Genomic DNA, 21,719 nt, shown 5'->3' on the forward strand with positions numbered 1-21,719 from the left:
TATATACACCATTACAGACTGCACTATATACACCATTACAGACTGCGCTATATACACCATTACAGACTGAGCTATATACCATTACAGACTGAGCTATATACCATTACAGACTGAGCTATATACCATTACAGACTGAGCTATACCATTACAGACTGAGCTATATACCATTACAGACTGAGCTATATACCATTACAGACTGAGCTATATACCATTACAGACTGAGCTATACCATTACAGACTGAGCTATATACCATTACAGACTCAGCTATATACCATTACAGACTGCTCTATACCATTACAGACTGCGCTATACCATTACAGACTGAGATACACCATTACAGACCAAGCTATATACCATTACAGACTGCTCTATACCATTACAGACTGCGCTATATACACCATTACAGACTGAGCTATATACCATTACAGACTGAGCTATATACCATTACAGACTGAGCTATATACCATTACAGACTGCACTATACCATTACAGACTGCTCTATACCATTACAGACTGAGATACACCATTACAGACTGAGATACACCATTACAGACCAGGCTATATACCATTACAGACTGCTCTATACCATTACAGACTGCGCTATACCATTACAGACTGAGATACACCATTACAGACCAAGCTATATACCATTACAGACTGAGCTATATACCATTACAGACCAAGCTATATACCATTACAGACTGAGCTATATACCATTACAGACTGAGCTATACCATTACAAACCAAGCTATATACCATTACAGACTGAGCTATACCATTACAAACCAAGCTATATACCATTACAAACCAAGCTATATACCATTACAAACCAAGCTATATACCATTACAGACTGAGCTATATACCATTACAGACTGAGCTATATACCATTACAGACTGAGCTATATACCATTACAGACTGAGCTATATACCATTACAGACTGAGCTATACCATTACAGACTGAGCTATACCATTACAAACCAAGCTATATACCATTACAGACTGAGCTATACCATTACAGACTGAGCTATATACCATTACAGACTGAGCTATATACCATTACAGACTGAGCTATATACCATTACAAACCAAGCTATATACCATTACAAACCAAGCTATATACCATTACAGACTGAGCTATACCATTACAGACTGAGCTATATACCATTACAGACTCAGATGCAGTGCGGACTATTTTTCTTTACACCTTTTCTTCCATACTGTAATATTATTACAGCATTATCATCAGGTATTATCTACCATACCGTAATATTATTACAGCATTATCATCAGGTATTATCTACCATACCGTAATATTATTACAGTATTATCATCAGGTATTTTCTACCATACCGCTTATTACAGCATTATCATCAGGTATTATCTACCATACCGCTAAATTATTACAGCATTATCATTAGGTATTTTCTATCGTACCGTAAGATAACAAAAAACATATTTTTACTGTATTGGACAGAATTGTCTATATACAAATAAAAGCACAGGAGTGTGAAAGTCATGAAAATCTGGAATAATGGTTGTGTGGACTGATGGATGGATGGAGCCATGGATGGAGGCCGTCATTGAAAATAAGACTTTGTTCTTAACTGACTTGCTTAGTTAAATAAATATAAAAAAAGATATATAAAAAAAATGGAGAGATGAATGGAGGACTGGAGAAAGATAGACATGGGTGGTGGAGGGAGACATACATAGAAATTTCCACACACAAACCACTCTGTCTGGTCAGTTTCCCGAATTCTAACTAGCATGTTAATGTGGCATAATCTGCACCAGCTCATCATATTGTCAACAAGGCAGCATGGTGCATTTATTAAAAACACCCAGTAGTGGTGTGTGTGTAAAATCACTGGGGAAGCCAGAAAAAAAGCCATATTACAACCTATGTGTTGTGATAATTGCGTTGTTTGCTCTATAACCTGTTAGTTCATATGCCTTGTCAACGTGATATATAGGCCTAAAGGCCAAGACAATAAGAATACACAGTGGCAGAATAAATTCAACCACACCTCTGTTTCATCACAAAACTGGGAGGGGAATCTCTGTCCAGTGAAGTCCACAAAGCATTTTGCATGTAACAAACAAGTACATGACCTACAGCATGGTGAAGCAAGTTAATGTTTCTGACATTTTCAGACCACTAAACAACTATTGATTTAGAACCACAGTTACCGCAAGTCACAAAGAAACAGGAGCTGCCTCCACTATTCCAGCACCATTTCAACATCATAAAATCATCTCTGCTTAGTCTATCTAATACAGTGACAACTAAAAAATATCTAAAACAATTTAGCCCAATCAACGTAAGCTAAATATGATGTGGCTGGATCAGAATCGCCATTATAATTGTTGGCCAGTACAGAGAATGAAGTAAAACCACAAGTCCAAATCCCTATCTCCATCCATGGCTAAGGAAAGGGCCAATTTTAGCTAGTTAGCTAGTCACTGGAGGACAACAAGATGCAACATTTACATATTTTTCTGTCAACTAGGTTTTGCTTTTGATGTGATCTGATTGGTGTGAAGCCAAATTAAAGCTGGCTTCCCTTGACACTTTTTTTGGTGTGCAAAGACCATTCACAGTTGAGCTCACTCAGTTTAGCTCAATGCTGATTGGCTATTATTTTATACTTTTTTATCAATGGAAGCCAAATTCTCGTTGGCTTCCTGGCAACAACGTCATACTCTTTTTGACCAGACAGCATCAGATAGATGAGCTACATATAGAAAGACAGAGGGTCGCTGTTTTGCTAACTCACATGCTTTTTCCAGTGAGATGCATTCAGTCTCTTGCGAATAAAATGAAAATTCTGAAACATACAAACGAAAGATGTAAAAAAATTTTACAAAAAATCTTGCTCAATATTTGGGGAAGCCTGGCTTCCCTTGGCGTCTATAAATACACATCACTGTAAACAAGTATTTTACATAAAGGATATGTTTGAATTTTCAAACTAGTTTTCATTAGGAAGGCAGGTAAAGCATTTATATCAAAAGCAATCACTTTTGCATGTGAAAACACAAAATTCTTCTCATTACTCCAAGCGCTTAACCTACCTCACTTTTGTTTTGAGCCGACTTCACAGTTGGCCAGAACTGGGCAGCCGGCTCATGCATTAAACAAATGCAATCACTTTCAAATGCAATCCTTTTCACCCGGTGCACCCGTTCTAGCTTAGTGAATCCCCTCAATAGCTCCAGTTTAGCCAGTAACAAAGCTAACGGTCAGGGCTGCTGTAGTTTTTGCCAGCCAAATGACTGTGAAATTGCATCTACTTTCAATTTAGATGGGAATGCTTAATACTGCTTTTGATGCCCTGCTGGAGAAAAGATACCATAGAAATAGAATGAATAGAAATAGGGTCTCCATTCAAGTCAATGATGACATAATTAGTGGACTGGCAGCCATTTTGAGTGTACCCATGAGTTTACCAGTCAGATTGCCGTGGTTAGAGCTTCCAAGTCCATTCTATTCATTATATTTCTGTGAACGATACATCCTCTGTTTTACCTGCATGTCAAGGAGATGGATTACAACTGCTAGCAATCCAGGTTCCTAGACCTGGATTGCTATGAATCCAGGTCTGGATGAAGCCAATCAGTTGTGAAGCTCGGAAATGTGAGGCAATTCTTCCCAAGAAGAAGCTGCGTCATTTTACAATCATCAATTCCTAGAAAGTCTGTCTGTTTGTATGTCTGTATGTGTGTATTTTCCCCTCCGGTTTGTGGTCACAATGGTGCAACCTGCTCATGAAACTATCATTTTATCGAAGACATCTTGAGGGTTCCTCTAGGTTTGATACTGTTCCTCTAGGTTTTGATACTGTAGTCGTATGCCAGATCAACCTGGGCCAGATATCCTGCTGCACAGGGTTTCACTCCCCTGCTTTATGTCCGTGACAATCTCATTGCTCGTATGAAGCCAAGTTGTGTTCTTGAGATGGGCTCCGTAGCGGATGGGGAGGTAGAGAGATCAACCAAGAATACACACTGCCACATATAAAACAGAGCCATTACTCCTTTTAAATAGGGGCCTAGTGTATATAATGAGTTTAAGTGAAGGGCTCATGTTCTCAAGACTCAGAGAATCAGTTTTCCACTCTTCAATAGGAGAAATAAATGCAACATTCCAGAATTAAATGTTAGGAAGTGCAGTAGAGAGTTTGACAAATCTCTCTTTCTCTCTTTCTACTTCTCAGACCCCTCATATGATGTTTAATGGCTGGACTGCATGGTCGAACCACATGCACAGTGGCAAAGGTAAGCGCAATCTCTGAGTCGCAGAAAGAGCCTAACCACACAAGGAATTAGGATTCGTTTCTCCCCATCAGTACATGCAGTTCTCCCTAGCTCATAGAGAGATGTGTGACAGCCCGTTATGAGCTCAAGCTTATAACACTAGCTGTAATTACTGGTGGCATAGACACTGTTTCATCGTTTCCTACACTTCAATTAACCTTGCCTAACAATTGTGTCTAAAGCTGGACTTGCAGCACGTCTACCTAGTTAGTCTGCCTTGTCCCAGACGTGGACCCATTCTCTGAGTCTCAATCTACATTCCCCTCATACAGTCCAGTAAAGTTCCTGCCTTGTCCCGTCCGGGCTCTCAGACCCCGTCTGATATTCTGTTGTCAGTCAGTCCGTCTGGCGGATCCTGGCTGACAGGCGGCACTGGCAGATCCTGGCTGACTGGCGGCTCAGGCAGATCCTGGCTGACTGGCGGCTCTGGCAGATCCTGGCGGCTCTGGCAGATCCTGGCTGACTGGCGGCTCTGGCAGATCCTGGCTGACTGGCGGGCCGTGTCAGTGGCACTGTTTTGTCCTCAAAGCGAGCAAAAAAGTGATTTAGTCTGTCTGGGAGCAAGACATCCTGGTCCGCGACGGGGCTGGTTTTCTCTTTGTAATCCGTGATTGACTGTAGACCCTGCCACATACCTCTTGTGTCTGAGCCGTTGAATTGCGACTCTACTTTGTTTCTATACTGACGCTTAGCTTGTTTGATTGCCTTGCGGAGGGAATAGCTACACTGTTTGTATTCGGTCATGTTTCTGGTCACCTTGCCCTGGTTAAAAGCAGTGGTTCACGCTTTCAGTTTCCGTCTGGACATTGGCGAGTAGTATGTTAGGGAGTGGTGCGCGATGTGCCCGTCTCCGGAGCCTGACCAGAAGACCGCTTCGTTTGCCCCTTTTACGGCGTCGTTGTTTTGGGTCGCAGGCTGGGATCCGATCCATTGTCCTGGGTGGAAAGCAGAACACAGGATCCGCTTCGGGAAAGTCGTATTCCTGGTCGTAATGATGGTGAGTTGACGTTGCTCTTATATTCAGTAGTTCCTCCCGACTGTATGTAATGAAACCTAAGATTACCTGGGGTACCAATGTAAGAAATAACACTTAAAAAAATATATATACTGCATCGTTTCCTAGGAAGGCAAGGTGGTGAGGGTAGGCAACAACATCTCCACCCCGCTGATCCTCAACACTGGGGCCCCACAAGGGTGCGTTCTGAGCCCTCTCCTGTACTCCCTGTTCACCCACGACTGCATGGCCATGCACGCCTCCAACTCAATCATCAAGTTTGCGGACGACACTACAGTGGTAGGCTTGATTACCAACAAACGACGAGACGGCCTACAGGGAGGAGGTGAGGGCCCTCGGAGTGTGGTGTCCGGAAATTAACCTCACACTCAACGTCAACAAAACAAAGGAGATGATTGTGGACTTCAGGAAACAGCAGAGGGAGCACCCCCCTATCCACATCGACCGGACAGTAGTGGAGAGGGTAGTAAGTTAAGTTCCTCGGCGTACACATCATGGACAAACTGAATTGGTCCACCCACACAGACAGCGTGGTGAAGAAGGCGCAGCAGCGCCTCTTCAACCTCTGGAGGCTGAAGAAATTCAGCTTGTCACCAAAATCACTCACAAACTTCTACAGATGCACAATCGAGAGCATCCTGTCGGGCTGTATCATCGCCTGGATCACCAGACTGTTAAACAGCCACCACTAACATTGAGTGGCTGCTGCCAACATACTGACTCAACTCCAGCCACTTTAATAATGGAAATTGATGTAAAAAATGTATCACTAGCCACTTTAAACAATGCCACTTAATGTTTACATACCCTACATTACTCATCTCATATGTACAGTGGGGCAAAAAAGTATTTGGTCAGCCATCAATTGTGTAAGTTCTCCCACTTAAAAAAACGAGAGAGGCCTGTAATTTTCATCATAGGTACACTTCAACTATGACAGACAAAATGAGAAGAAAACAAATCCAGAAAATCACATTGTAGGATTTTTAATGAATTTATTTGCAAATTATGGTGGAAAATAAGTATTTGGTCACCTACAAACAAGCAAGATTTCTGGCTCTCACAGACATGTAACTTCTTCTTTAAGAGGCTCCTCTGTCCTCCACTCGTATTAATGGCACCTGTTTGAACTTGTTATCAGTATAAAAGACACCTGTCCACAACCTCAAACAGTCACACTCCAAACTCCACTATGGCCAAGACCAAAGAGCTGTCAAAGGACACCAGAAACAAAATTGTATGCCATCTGTAAACATGAATATAATTGTTAAATTATGAGCCCAGTTGGTTTAGCCACAGAAAAGCAACGCAATCTACCCACTAGCCATGATTGGCTGAGATAATGAGTGGGCTGAGAGATGAGTTTGGATTGGTCTGCCATATAGCACGAGTCTATTGGAGCTGGTCAAATTCTGCTTTTTAAAAAATGTATTGTGTAGTAAATGTGCATAAAACTAATGTCAAGTTAAAGTGTAACGTTAACGTTAGCTAGCGAGCCAGCCAGCTATGTGTATGCTCTCCACTTTCTGGAGGACTGAGTTTTGAAATCAGTGGAATTCGAGTATTGTAGCTAAGGAGATTGAGAAAACACCAGTCTGGATTACATCGTCAAACTAAGGGCAACCATACGTGGCATTAGACAGGAGACGAGTCCAACCATGATGTATACTGGTAAGATATTGTAGCTAGCTACATTTTCAGATATTACATGTTTTGACAGAAAGTGGTTTCATTTCAAGTGTACTGTTAGCTAACTAACGTTATGTGTATGATTTTATTATTCGTATCGCTGACCCATTTGCTTGACTAGTTATAGCCATAGAACCTGGTTGGTTAATTACCTCCAGATTCATGCAGGGTAGTAACGTTATGAGTTGTGATTATGGTCTATTGTTTAGCTAGCTAGCTAGCTACATGTCTTAACAAAATAATCCACTCTAATTTTGACAAAGTTTTTTCATTTCAAGTTAGTGTACTGTTCACTAGCTAGCTAACGTTAGCTGGCTGGCTCACTAACTAATGTTACATCATGCGTTGGGATTCATTGTTTACTTAGATATCTATCTAGCTACATTTCTTAACAAAAGACTCATCTTAGTGTGCCAGAGCGCAGAATAACTGATTCATTTTTGAATGCTCAACACCGGTTGAATATGTCCGGTGTCAGTAAATGGTAACAAAGTGTAATTCAATTGTTGCCAGCAGCACTGTTACACGGAACCCAAACGGGCTGCACAAGTGCGCTATCGTGAATACATTTATTTTGCCCCCCCACACCAAACGTGATCACGACACGCAGGTTAAAATATCAAAATAAACTCTGAACCAATGACATTAATTTGGGGACAGGTCGAAAATCATTAAACATGTATGGCAATTTAGCTAGTTAGCTTGCACTTGCCAGCTAACGTTAATTTGTCCTATTTAGCTAGCTTGCTGTTGCTAGCTAATTTGTCCTGGGATATAAACATTGAGTTGTTAGTTTACCTGAAATGCACAAGGACCTCTACTCTACAATTAATCCACACATAAAACGGCCAACCGAATCGTTTCTAGTCATCTCTCCTCCTTCCAGGCTTTTTCATCGTTTAACTTATATGGTGATCGCATCTAAACTTTCATTGTATTACCACAACTACCTGCAAAACAGTTTATTTTAACCAATGAGGAGATGGCTTGTGGGTACCTGCTTCTATAAACCAATGAGGAGATGGGAGAGGCAGGACTTTCAGCGCGATCTGCGTCAGAAATAGGAATGAGTTCTATTTTAGCCCTTGGTGTCGCAGACGCTTGTTGGCGCGCGCGAGCAGTGTGGGTGCAATAATTGAATAACATAGATTTCTACATTCATTTGCGACGCTCGCGCACGCGACGTGTCCGGTGTGGTCAGCATGTTTCAGTCACCAGCTCTGGATAACATGAAAACTGCCTAACCAGTTCTGCTAGGGGGAGTAAAATGGTGAGAGTGGGGTGTTCTCTCATTGTGTGTCTGGAAGTAGCTAGCCAATTTTAGCCAGTTAGCTTGGGTGCTTGACTGTCGTTGTGAGGTCAGAGCTTTCGGAACAACCCTACTTATTGTCCAGAGGGTCCATTGTGCGCTCTGAACGCAAAACGCTCTGAATTTACGAACGGGCAATCTGACAGCACAGTTGCAGTCACCAACGCCCTGGATAACAAAGCTCCTAACCAGCTCTACTAGGGCGAGTAATGTTCAGTGAGCTGTTCTCTTTCTCTCTTAGATGTCTGGAAGTAGCTGGCAAGTTATTACAGAACGCCACGGATCAACCCTTAAAAAGATGGGTGGGGGTAAGGCTTAAGAGGGTGTGAAAAATGCTGAATGGGTGTAGACCGAGGGCTCTCCAATAGTAGTACCAAAATATTGAAAGACTTTTCTCAAAAGAGAGTTTACAAGTTGATCAACTTTCAAATCATAATTACTTTCCCCATTGTTTCCTCAAATGCAGTCAGTGTATTATATACCATTTTGTAGCTCTGAGTCTCTACTTTTATCCAATGTAATAAACAGAAATGTAAATGTTGCTACATAAGTCCGAATCCAGTTGGTGAGTCACACATGCTGAGCACTTGTTGGCTGCTTTTCCTTCACTTTAAGTTCCAAATCATCTCAATTGGGTTGAGGTTGGGTGATTGCGGAGGCCAGTTCATCTGATGTAGCACTCCATCACTCCCTTCTTGATCAAATAGCCCTTACACAGTCTGGAGGTGTGTTCGGACATTGTCCTTTTGAAAAACAAATGATAGTCCCACGACATGAAAACCAAATGGGACGGCGTGTCGTTGCAGAATGCTGTGGTAGGTATGCTGGTTAAGTGTTCCTTGAATTCTAAATAAATCACTGACAGTGTCACCAGAAAATCACCCTCACACCATCACACCACCTCCTCGATGCTTCACGGTGGGAACCACACATGCAGAGACCATCCGTTCACCTATTCTGCGTCTCACAAAGACATGGCGGCTGGAACCAAAAATCTCAAATTAGGAATCATCAGACCAAAGGACAGATTTCCACCAGTCTGATGTTCATTGCTTGTGTTTCTTGACTCAAGCAAGTCTCTCATTCTTATTGGTGTCCTTTAGTAGTGGTTTCTTTGCAGCAATTTGACAATGAAGGCCTGATTCAAGCAGTTTCTCTGAACAGTTTATGTTGAGATGTGTCTTACTTGAACTCTAAAAAGCATTTATTTGGGCTGCAATTTCTGAGGCTGCTAACTCTAATGAATTTATCCTCTGCAGCAGAGGTATCTCTGGGTCTTCCATTCCTGTGGTGGTCCTCATGAGAGCCAGTTTCATCATAGTGCTTGATGGTTTTTGGGACTGCACTTGAAGAAATGTTCAAGTTTTTTTGTCATTTTCCGGATTGACCGACCTTCAAATTATTTGACGATGAAAATACATTCCTCTGCAGAAGAGATTGATGGAGAATATCCTTCATAGGTTTCTCTGATGTTTATCATAATGACACCACCCATCGACCCAGGTTCCTGCAGTACCTTTTCTACCAATGTCAGATGACTACTGGGGGTTGTTGTGGCATTAGAAGCGTTATGTAAGAACCTCAGAAGGATATGTTGTGATTTCTTCCCAACATTGATGATACATGGATGGGAGGAGGTGGCTTTTGTCCTCTTGGTCTCATTGATGATGCACGTCTGTGTTTATGGTAACTGCTGTTTACAGTAATTTATTCAGTATTACCTGCATTGCAGATGTAGGATCTTAATTTGTTCGCACTGTTGCAGGAGAACTTTCTTGCAATGCAGGACATCAAATCAAATTTTATTGGGCACATATTTATAACTTGTAGTGTATTTGGAGTTTTAAAAGGCTTCTGAAGTTTGTAATTTCCATTTTTAAATTTCAGACTTGATTTTCCCTTACAAAAAATGTATTAACCTCTACAAAAATATCCATTAATTATAATCCACATAATAGTTCTGTAACGGGATTCTTCTGTTGAAGGAGAGGCGGACCAAAACGCAGCGTGGTTATTTAGATACATCTTTAAAGATGAAAATAGAACAATATACAAAAACAAGAACCGTGAAAAACCGAAAACAGCCCTATCTGGTGTAACAAAGACAGGAACAATCACCCACAAACCCCAACACCAAACAGGCTACCTAAATATGGTTCTCAATCAGAGACAATGACTAACACCTGCCTCTGATTGAAAACCATATCAGGCCAAACACAGAAACAGACAAACTAGACACACAGCATAGAATGCCGACTCAGATCACACCCTGACCAAACAAAACATAGAAACATACAAAGCAAACTATGGTCAGAGTGTGGCACTGGCGGATCCTGGCTGACTGGCGGCATTGGCGGATCCTGGCTGACTGGCGGCACTGGCGGATCCTGGCTGACTGGCGGCACTGGCGGATCCTGGCTGACTGGCGGATCCTGGCTGACTGGCGGCTCTGGCGGATCCTGGCTGACAGGCGGCACTGGCAGATCCTGGCTGACTGGCGGCTCAGGCAGATCCTGGCTGACTGGCGGCTCTGGCAGATCCTGGCGGCTCTGGCAGATCCTGGCTGACTGGCGGCTCTGGCAGATCCTGGCTGACTGGCGGCTCTGGCAGATCCTGGCTGACTGGCGGCTCTGGCAGATCCTGGCTGACTGGCGGCTCTGGCAGATCCTGGCTGACTGGCGGCTCTGGCAGATCCTGGCTGACTGGCGGCTCTGGCTGCTCCATGCAGACTGGCGGCTCTGGCTGCTCCATGCAGACTGGCGGCTCTGGCTGCTCCATGCAGACTGGCGGCTCTGGCTGCTCCATGCAGACTGGCGGCTCTGGCTGCTCCATGCAGACTGGCGGCTCTGGCAGCTCCTTGCAGACTGGCAGCTCCTTGCAGACTGGCGGCTCTGGCAGCTCCTTGCAGACTGGCGGCTCTGGCAGCTCCTTGCAGAGTGGCGGCTCTGGCAGCTCCTTGCAGAGTGGCGGCTCTGGCAGCTCCTTGCAGACTGGCAGCTCTGGCAGCGCTGGATAGGCGGGAGACTCCGGCAGCGCTAGCGAGGAGGAAGGCTCCGGCAGTGCTGAACAAGCGGGAGACTCCGGCAGCGCTGGCGAGGAGGAAGGCTCCGGCAGCACTGGACAGGCGGGAGCACCTGTAGGGATGAGATGGAGAGACAGCCTGGTGCGGGGGGCTGCCACCGGGAGGGCTGGTGCGTGGAGGTGGTACCGGATAGACCGGACCGTGCAGGCGCACTGGAGCTCTTGAGCACCGAGCCTGCCCAACCTTACCTGGTTGAATGCTCCCGGTCGCCCTGCCAGTGCGGCGAGGTGGAATAGCCCGCACTGGGCTATGCAGGCGAACCGGGGACACCATGCGCAAGGCTGGTGCCATGTAAGCCGGCCCAAGGAGACGCACTGGAGACCAGATGCGTAGAGCCGGCTTCATGGCACTTGGCTCGATGCCCACTCTAGCCCGGCCGATACGCGTAGCTGGTATGTACCGCACTGGGCTATGCACCCGCACTGGGGACACCGTGCGCTTCACAGCATAACACGGTGCCTGCCCAGTCTCTCTAGCCCCCTGGTAAGCACAGGAAGTTGGCGCAGGTCTCCTACCTGGCTTCGCCACACTTCCTGTGTCCCCCCCCCCAATACATTTTTGGGGCTGACTCTCGGGCTTCCATCCACACCACCGTGCTGCCTCCTCATACCAGCGCCTCTCCGCCTTCACCGCCTCCAGCTCTTCTTTGGGGCGGCGATATTCTCCAGGCTGTGCCCAGGGTCTTTTACCATCCAACTCATCCTCCCATGTCCAGTACTCCACGCGCTGTTCCTGCTGCCGCTGCCTGTCACCACGCCGCTTGGTCCTGTTGTGGTGGGTGATTCTGTAACGGGAACAATATACAAAAACAAGAACTGTGAAAAACCGAAAACAGCCCTATCTGGTGTAACAAAGACAGGAACAATCACCCACAAACCCCAACAGGCTACCTAAATATGGTTCCCAATCAGAGACAATGACTAACACCTGCCTCTGATTGAGAACCATATCAGGCCAAACACAGAAACAGACAAACTAGACACACAGCATAGAATGCAGACTCAGATCACACCCTGACCAAACAAAACATAGAAACATACAAAGCAAACTATGGTCAGGGTGTGACAAGTTCACATTTCTTGTTACTGCAGGATTGTTTTCCTGCTGTAGCAAATTGGCTCAAATTAAGATCCAACATTTGTAGCCTTGATAAAAAATTAAGTGTCTCTGTATTTGTCTGTGTGAATGTGTATGTGAGAGATAGAGACAACTTGTAAAATATACAGCTCTGATGTTTTCAGATGTTTGTTTGCTGTCAACTGTTTGATTGTGGCTGAAGGACTGGGGATGGGGCTTGCACCGGAGATGTGTTGGGTTCTGTTAAGCTAATCTTTTTAATTGTATTTATTTATCATTACAGGGAGACATTGCTGGCTTGATGAAACTGAGAAAAATCACACATACTAAAATATTCTTTGTTATCTGGGGGGTGAGTATAAAATACTCCGGTGAGTATAAAAAAAATGGCTACTAGATCTATTCGGCTAACTAGCTAATATAACAGCTAAAAACCAGTAGAGGTGGAAAGTCAGGCACAAAGGAGCTTAGCTAGCAAGCAAGTTAGCGATAGTTAACGTTAGCTAGCTTAAATCAGTTTCTAGCAGTAGCTAGTTACCTATTAGCTCACATTAGATTGCACAAGAGTTCAACAAATTTCCCAGTCAACAAAAGATAAATAATTATTGACCTTTAACGCTGATCAGTGCAGAGGAAGTTGGACATGGACAATTTGGACAACACTTCAGTGAGCATTTTAAACGGTAAGTTAAAGTTAGGTAACTACTGTAGCTAGCTAATATTAGCTAGCTAGCTACTAAGTTAGCTAACGACGTTGCTAACATTAATGTGTTGGGTGACTGACTGGCTATGTAACGTTAGCTATTTGATCAATAAGCATTGGCGTTGTCTAAAACAATGTGTTAATGTAATGTCACCTTCACTAACTTGGCAAATTAATTGTCACTTTACACCATTTTCAGTGGCATTTGAGGATTTGATAATGGAGTAGGGGATCTATCAGTGACTTGTATAGGGGAAGAGATGTTCAATGAAGAGGGACATTTGGCTGTCATTTTGAATACCATCGTACAGATTGCATTAATGATGCTACCTAGCGATGTGTATTTGCTATGACATGTACAGTACCAGTCAAAAGTTTGGACAATTCAAGGGTTTTTCTTTTTACTATTTTCTACATTGTAGAAAAATTGTGAGGACATCAGAACTATGAAATAACACAAATGGAATCATGTAGTAACAAAAAAAGTGCTAAGCAAATCAAAATATATGCTATATTTGATATTCTTCAAAGTAGCCTCCCTTTCCCTTGATGACAGCTTTGCACACTCTTGACATTCTCTCAACCAGCTTCATGAGGTAGTCACCTGGAATGCTTTTCCAACAGTCTTGAAGGAGTTCCCACATATGCTGAGCACTTGTTGGATGCTTTTCCTTCACTCTACGGTCTGACTTATCCCAAACCATCTCAATTGGGTTGAGGTTGGGTGATTATGGAGGCCAGGTCATCTGATGCAGCACTCCATCACTCTCCTTCTTGGTCAAATAGCCCTTACACTGCCTGGAGGTGTGTCTCTTCTTCGTATTGGTATCCTTTAGTAGTGGTTTCTTTGCAGCAATTTGACCATGAAGGCCTGATTCACCCATTCTCCTCTGAACAGTTAATGTTGATGTGTCTCTCCCCCCCCCCCCCTGGGAACAAATAAAACAGAATAACTCAAACTTAGTGAACAATTTAAATAAACCAACACTCAGTCCTATGGAATACACATACCTCTGCAGGAGTGCCTACAAAATACTTTACAACAACACTTTCTGACCAAAAACCAACACAGCACATGCAAAAAAAAAAAAAAGAAGTTCCCTCGTAGCAAAGGAACACTGGCTTTTCAAGCTACAGAAGGAGTCGGTAATTGATGGGCCATCTGTTTCCCCTGACGAGAGGGCGGGGTCAGAGCTCTAATCTGTAATGGAGCCGAACAATCAGCTGCTTGGAATCCAGGAAGCCATCTTGAAATACACACATACAAACCCACAACAACACAGAAACTGGGGAATGTAACAACCGTGGTATCCATCTTGAGGGCAACTTTTGAGACTGATGAAGATCATAGATACCCTTCAGAAGAAGAGATGATGGTAATGGCTAAGAGACTTGTTGAAAAATACCCTATGCTGCAAGACCAGCCTTCTGTCATTACACATAGATGGGTAAGTATGTCCATTTTAATAAAGGAACATTATTTAACCTTAAATTTAAATGGAGGGAAGTTCATACAAGCATATTTCAGGAAAAGCCTTATGTAACCATGTCCTTTCATGCCACACATAAAGGACTGTACAAGAGAGTTAAGAATATAAACTCACCAAAGAAGGTGCAGGGCCCAACAGCACAGACGGGCCGTAGACTGAAAAGACAGCGGCGGCTCATTGATTTTGAGACCTCAAGTGATCAGGGCAATGACAGCTCAACCAAGGACTATGATGCGAACTCTAGCACCTCAACTCTGCTACTGGATGTCTCCCCAGTCAGAAGCAGCACAGCCTCCTCTGTTTTTGACATGCCGTTTCTGCAGTGCAGGTAGAACCCTTTTTGGTTCCAGATAACTTTTTAGTTCTACACTGCAAAAACGGCATGACAAGACAGTACGTCACCAAATTAAAGGAAAAAAATACTAAAAGTAAGCAAAATTATCTTCCAGTGCACTGAGATAATCCTACTTGGTAAGATTTCTTAAAATAAGACAATATCTAGTTGACTAGAAACCTCTTAAATCTTAAAATAAGAATTTTCAAGCTATTCTGTCTAGTTTTAAGCATGGCTAGTTTAGTGAAATATGTAAATAATTAAGCAAAAATCCTTAAAACAATAATTTTCTCTTACTTCCCAAAGGCATACCCTAATCTTTAATGAAAATGTCTATAATCAGGACTACATAATGAACTAAAGTATACACAAGAGGCAGACAATAAGAAGGAAATTGGATGAAAACTAGATATTTACACTTTTTTCAAGAATCTTATGAAAAATGAGGACAAACCACTAAAAACAAGAACTCATTCCTTATTAACAAAGAAATTACATTTATTTCAACATGGTTGAAATGTTGAATACTCCACTAAACATGAATAAACTCAAAAGTGAAAGCATTTCTTTTTTATTGTATTTCTTGTTCAATTTAAGTGTTTACATTACAAAAGAAACCAGGATGTATATTTTGTGATAATTCAAACATAAAACTGGAACACATAATTTAGTAATGGTTAGAACTGCAACAGCCCCAAACCACATCTAACACAGCATGAACATTTATCATGTTCAAACCAATATTTTTTTGTGTTGGAACACCTGCAATCCAATTATTTGGATTGAGACCAGGCTGTATGATAGGTTATAGTTAAAGCGACTGTCCAGTGCTTCTGAATGTACTTAATACTGATAACTGATCTACCGCAAAATGGAATTGTTTTAAGAAGGTCATACCAAGGATAATTTTGTTAATACATTTTTTATTTTAAGACCCCTAGAAGTCTCAAAACTAAATATATATAAAAAATAGTATATTTTTTTGGGGGGGGCCTTACTCCTATTAGTCAATAGAAACACATTGAATAACACGACATGGAATATATAAATAATATTTATAGAGCTGTTATCTTCCGAATAAACTCTTAAAGACCTAGTAATATTTTACATCAGTAGCAGATATTAATCGTCACCTTAATTCAGTCTCATCTGAAAGTTGTAAATTCTTGGTTATCTTCACGAACCCTGGCTAACAAGTTGAATCAGCAATACATAATTGGGTTTCATTATTTATTTACTAAATACCTAACTAATCAGAATTACACATACACATAATTAATCATACCTTGATTACAAATTACGTCATAAAGGAAAATGTCCCTAGCGGGCGGAACAGAATGACAGCTTGTTACACAAAAGAAAAGGGCTGGGTTTGAGTGAAAGAGCGGGAAGACTGAGGAACAAAGGTAGAAGCTGTGCTACCGTAAATACAGTATCTTATGCATTCTAAATTACCGCCCATTTGGAAAAGGAAAATGCAATAAATATTTACTCTGAGCTGCGCTTCGGTAGGTTGGTGGTAGATGGAAGGCCGTGTTGCCAAACCAAGTCCTTTGTCCTTTGAAGAATGTCTCTGGTGGTCAATTGGATGAATTGTAGTAACGTCGTTGTGTGATAGACGGGATACTCTGTCTGTTCCTTCCTAACCATCGTTTGCAGCTGCTGTTGCTAACTCAACGGTTAGGAGGTATCACTTCTGTAGTGAATAATAGTTCAAAGTTCATGCCATTCGCAACCAAAGCTCACGCTGATGTTGGCTTCGTTCTGTAGTTATTATCTGAACCATACTGACATCGGACCGTCGTCCTCACATCCTCGGAACAGAAAGTTATATTGTCGTCAAGGCTTTATATAGGAAGGGAGAGGAGGGCGTGTCTGAAACGTTTTATAACCCATGTCTCTTCACAGGGGCGGGCCACTGATTGAGCAGAGCCCTAGCCTTATGAAAACCCAAATCTCACATTTTTAAGCTAAAATCACATTCATCCCATCACAAATAATTTCATATTCAAACATTTAAATTGAACAACAATTCCATGTGTAGACTTTCCACTGTAGAGTTTATGTCATCTTATCATTAATGAGAATGTCTCAGATGACAACCGAACTGACATCATATTCATTAAGTACCACCGCATATGTTCAATTGGTTGGATTACCAGAATATAGTTCATTTCCCCCCACCTTCTGATGTTCCCAGAATCTCTATGTTAACCAAGGGGTTTTCAAATGTCACATCAGTAGGGTAGAGAGAGGAAAAAGGGGTGAAGAGGTATTTATGACTGTCATAAACCTACACCCAGGCCAACATCATGACACAGCCAACATCTGTATCATCCTCATGGCAGGAGTTTTGAGCATACATGCCTAGAACACCTGCAACCAATCTCCTCCCCCCCACCCACCCCTTCTTGGTTTCTATAGGTGATCTGCAGTGATCTCTTCCTTCATCTCTAATCATTCCCGCTGAAGAGAGGAAGAGAGGGAGAGAGAGAGAGCTAAAAAGGTTAAAACATGTTTGTTACAAAAAAAGGATGACCATCTCATTAATGCAGCAGTTCATATGGAACATACGGGCAACATTCTTACCTTTGTCAAGAGTAGCCATTGGTGGCTTCCTTAGCTTCTTACCAACCCCGTAGAAGGCTACTTTAGTCTGAAAGCACTTGCGGCGCCCCTTCACCTCTTCTTTGAAGTCTGGATTTTCTTTGTCAATGATCAAGAAAGAATGGCGCTGAAGGGAATATCAGCCGTTTTACAGGCTTTCGACCAATTGTGTCTCTTATTAACAACAGCTGGTGCACAATCTCTAATATTAAGGAAGTTTCAAGGTTCTGCCCGCCTGACTTAGAATACCTCATGATAAGCCGTACACCACACTATTTACCAAGAGAGTTTTCATCTTTATTTTTCATAGCTGTCTATTTACCGCCACAAACCGATGCTGGCACTAAGACTGTACACAACGAGCTGTATAGGGCCATAAGCAAACCAAAAAATGCTCACCCAGAGGCCAGCACTCCTATTGGCCATAAGACTCCTGAACTAATCAAATGGCTTCCCAGACTATTTGCATTGCCCCCTCTCTTACACCACTGCTATTCTCTGTTGTTATCATCTATGCATAGTCACTTTAATTAATAACTCTACCTACATGTAAATATTACCTCAACTGTACCGGTACCTACCTGTATATAGTCTCGCTATTGTTATTTTACTGCTGCTCTTTAATTACTTGTTACTTTTATTTTTTATTCTTATCCTTAATTTTTAAAATCTGCATTGTTGGTTAGGGGCTCATAAGTAAGCATTTCACTGTAAGGTCTACCTACACCTGTTGTATTCGGCGCATGTGACTAATACAATTTCATTTGATGACAATGAAAACGTGTCAGTTTGTCAATTTCACGAGGTCGGAGTTAAAACATGTTAATCTACAGCAGTTTTTGTCACCTGTCATCAAGGCAAAGGGTGGCTACTTTGAACAATCTCAAATATAAAGTATATTTGGATTTGTTTAACACTTTTTTGGTTACTACGTGATTCCATATGTGTTATTTCATAGTTTGGATGTCTTCACTATTATTCTACAAACCCTTGAATGAGTAGATGTCCAAACTTTTGACTGGTACTTTACTTGAATCGAATCAATGTGATGCCATTAGATTTTAAGAAAATGAACAACTAAAGAAGACTTTTTTCACTTCTCTCATTGACTTGTCAAACCCCAAACCCTGGTCTGGTCTTACATACCTTTTGTTCACCCAAAATCTTTTTTACACTGTTGGTTAGAGCCTGTAAGTAAGCATTTCACTGTAAGGTCTACTACACCTGTTGTATTCGGCGCACGTGACAAATCAACTTTGATTTGGTCGGTTTGGTCAGTTTCGCAAGCGTTCCCAGAAGTCTTGCGATTTGCACCTCCGGGTTTAGAAACTATGTGCTACAACATTACATTGATCAATATCTACATTTGTAAATTTCAAATATTAACAGACTGGATCATCAGCATTAGTCTGTCCTAGTTTCCTGGGAGAAGTGACATAACAAGCAAAGTAATGCGCATTGCTCAATTTAAAAAAACTATACTTACCAATTTTATCAGCTGGTCCCTGCTGTTTGATGGTTTCTGGTGTGCTGCTTCTGACAGGGGAGGCTGTGATGCTTCTGACAGGGGAGGCTGTGCTGCTTCTGACAGGAGAGGCTGTGCTCCTTCTGACAGAGGAGGCGGTGCTACTTCTGACAGGGGAGGCTGTGCTGCTTCTGACAGGAGAGGCTGTGCTGCTTCTGACAGAGGAGGCGGTGCTACTTCTGACAGAGGAGGCTGTGCTGCTTCTGACTGGGGAGACATCCAGTAGCAGAGTTGAGGTGCGAGAGTTAGCGTCATAGTCCTTGGTTGAGCTGTCATTGCCCTGATCACTTGAGGTCTCAAAATCAATGAGCCGCCGCTGTCTTTTCAGTCTACGGCCCGTCTGTGCTGTTGGGCCCTGCACCTGCTTTGGTGAGTTTATATTCTTAACTCTCTTGTACAGTCCTTTATGTGTGGCATAAAATGACATGATTACATAAGGCTTTTCCTGAAATATGCTTGTATGAACTTCCCTCCATTTAAATGTAAGGTTAAATAATGTTCCTTTATTAAAATTGACATACTTACCCATCTATGTGTAATGACAGAGGGCTGGTCTTGCAGCATAGGGTATTTTTCAACAAGTCTCTTAGTCATTACCATCATCTCTTCTTCTGAAGGGTATCTATGATCTTCATCAGTCTCAACAGTTGCCCTCAAGATGGAGACCACGGTCGTAATGGTGTTCCTCACCAACCTGCAGCGAAGCTGCTTTGACATGGGGAATCACGTTTCTTAGCCAACAAACTTCTTCTCTAAGTAATGCTTCCACACTGACTCCAACTTAGTGTCTGTGTATATTATATACTCAAGGCTGTGTAGTTGTACAATTTTCTTTGGAGAAACTCTTAACCGGTTACTCTTGCTTGTTCCAGGAGGTTACTTTGGTGCGTCTTTGAATTCAAATTACCCTAACTTCAGTAATGTGGATCCAGCTACATGAGTCAACTCCAAATGTAAAGTACTTAAACAATGTTCAAAAGTCTTTTTTCCCCTCCGACATTAATTATCGAATGAAAATATTGGAAAAAAACTGTTGCTAGAAAGCATGTGCACTCAGAAGCTCTGGTTTACCTCAGGATGGATTGTTTGCAAGATACTGCTTCTCCTCAGAAAGTGCTCTGGTCCTGGAAAAATATCCCTTCTATCATCCCGTGTCAGGGTGCGCAACAAGACTTTACTGATATACAGTGCCTTGCGAAAGTATTCAGCCCCCTTGAACTTTGCGACCTTTTGCCACATTTCAGGCTTCAAACATAAAGATATAAAACTGTATTTTTTTGTGAAGAATCAACAACAAGTGGGACACAATCATGAAGTGGAACGACATTTATTGGATATTTCAAACTTTTTTAACAAATCAAAAACTGAAAAATTGGGCGTGCAAAATTATTCAGCCCCTTTACTTTCAGTGCAGCAAACTCTCTCCAGAAGTTCAGTGAGGATCTCTGAATGATCCAATGTTGACCTAAATGACTAATGATGATAAATACAATCCACCTGTGTGTAATCAAGTCTCCGTATAAATGCACCTGCACTGTGATAGTCTCAGAGGTCCGTTAAAAGCGCAGAGAGCATCATGAAGAACAAGGAACACACCAGGCAGGTCGAGATACTGTTGTGAAGAAGTTTAAAGCCGGATTTGGATACAAAAAGATTTCCCAAGCTTTAAACATCCCAAGGAGCACTGTGCAAGCGATAATATTGAAATGGAAGGAGTATCAGACCACTGCAAATCTACCAAGACCTGGCCGTCCCTCTAAACTTTCAGCTCATACAAGGAGAAGACTGATCAGAGATGCAGCCAAGAGGCCCATGATCACTCTGGATGAACTGCAGAGATCTACAGCTGAGGTGGGAGACTCTGTCCATAGGACAACAATCAGTCGTATATTGCACAAATCTGGCCTTTATGGAAGAGTGGCAAGAAGAAAGCCATTTCTTAAAGATATCCATAAAAAGTGTCGTTTAAAGTTTGCCACAAGCCACCTGGGAGACACACCAAACATGTGGAAGAAGGTGCTCTGGTCAGATGAACCCAAAATTGAACTTTTTGGCAACAATGCAAAACGTTATGTTTGGCGTAAAAGCAACACAGCTGAACACACCATCCCCACTGTCAAACATGGTGGTGGCAGCATCATGGTTTGGGCCTGCTTTTCTTCAGCAGGGACAGGGAAGATGGTTAAAATTGATGGGAAGATGGATGGAGCCAAATATAGGACCATTCTGGAAGAAAACCGGATGGAGTCTGCAAAAGACCTGAGACTGGGACGGAGATTTGTCTTCCAACAAGACAATGATCCAAAACATAAAGCAAAATCTACAATGGAATGGTTCAAAAATAAACATATCCAGGTGTTAGAATGGCCAAGTCAAAGTCCAGACCTGAATCCAATCGAGAATCTGTGGAAAGAACTGAAAACTGCTGTTCACAAATGCTCTCCATCCAACCTCACTGAGCTCGAGGTGTTTTGCAAGGAGGAATGGGAAAAAATTTCAGTCTCTCGATGTGCAAAACTGATAGAGACATACCCCAAGCGACTTACAGCTGTAATCGCAGAAAAAGGT

General features: G+C 42.4%; 1 long non-coding RNA gene across 1 annotated transcript in view; it reads right to left on the reverse strand.

The window, feature by feature from the left end:
• The window catches only part of LOC149972421 (uncharacterized), a 318,744-nt gene that overhangs the window by 112,780 nt on the left and 184,245 nt on the right, over positions 1–21,719 (reverse strand). The gene's annotated exons all lie outside the window — the stretch shown is intronic.

Source organism: Oncorhynchus mykiss, chromosome 24 (assembly GCF_057628025.1).
Source record: "Oncorhynchus mykiss isolate SJ-2025 chromosome 24, ASM5762802v1, whole genome shotgun sequence".
NCBI lineage: Eukaryota > Metazoa > Chordata > Actinopteri > Salmoniformes > Salmonidae > Oncorhynchus > Oncorhynchus mykiss.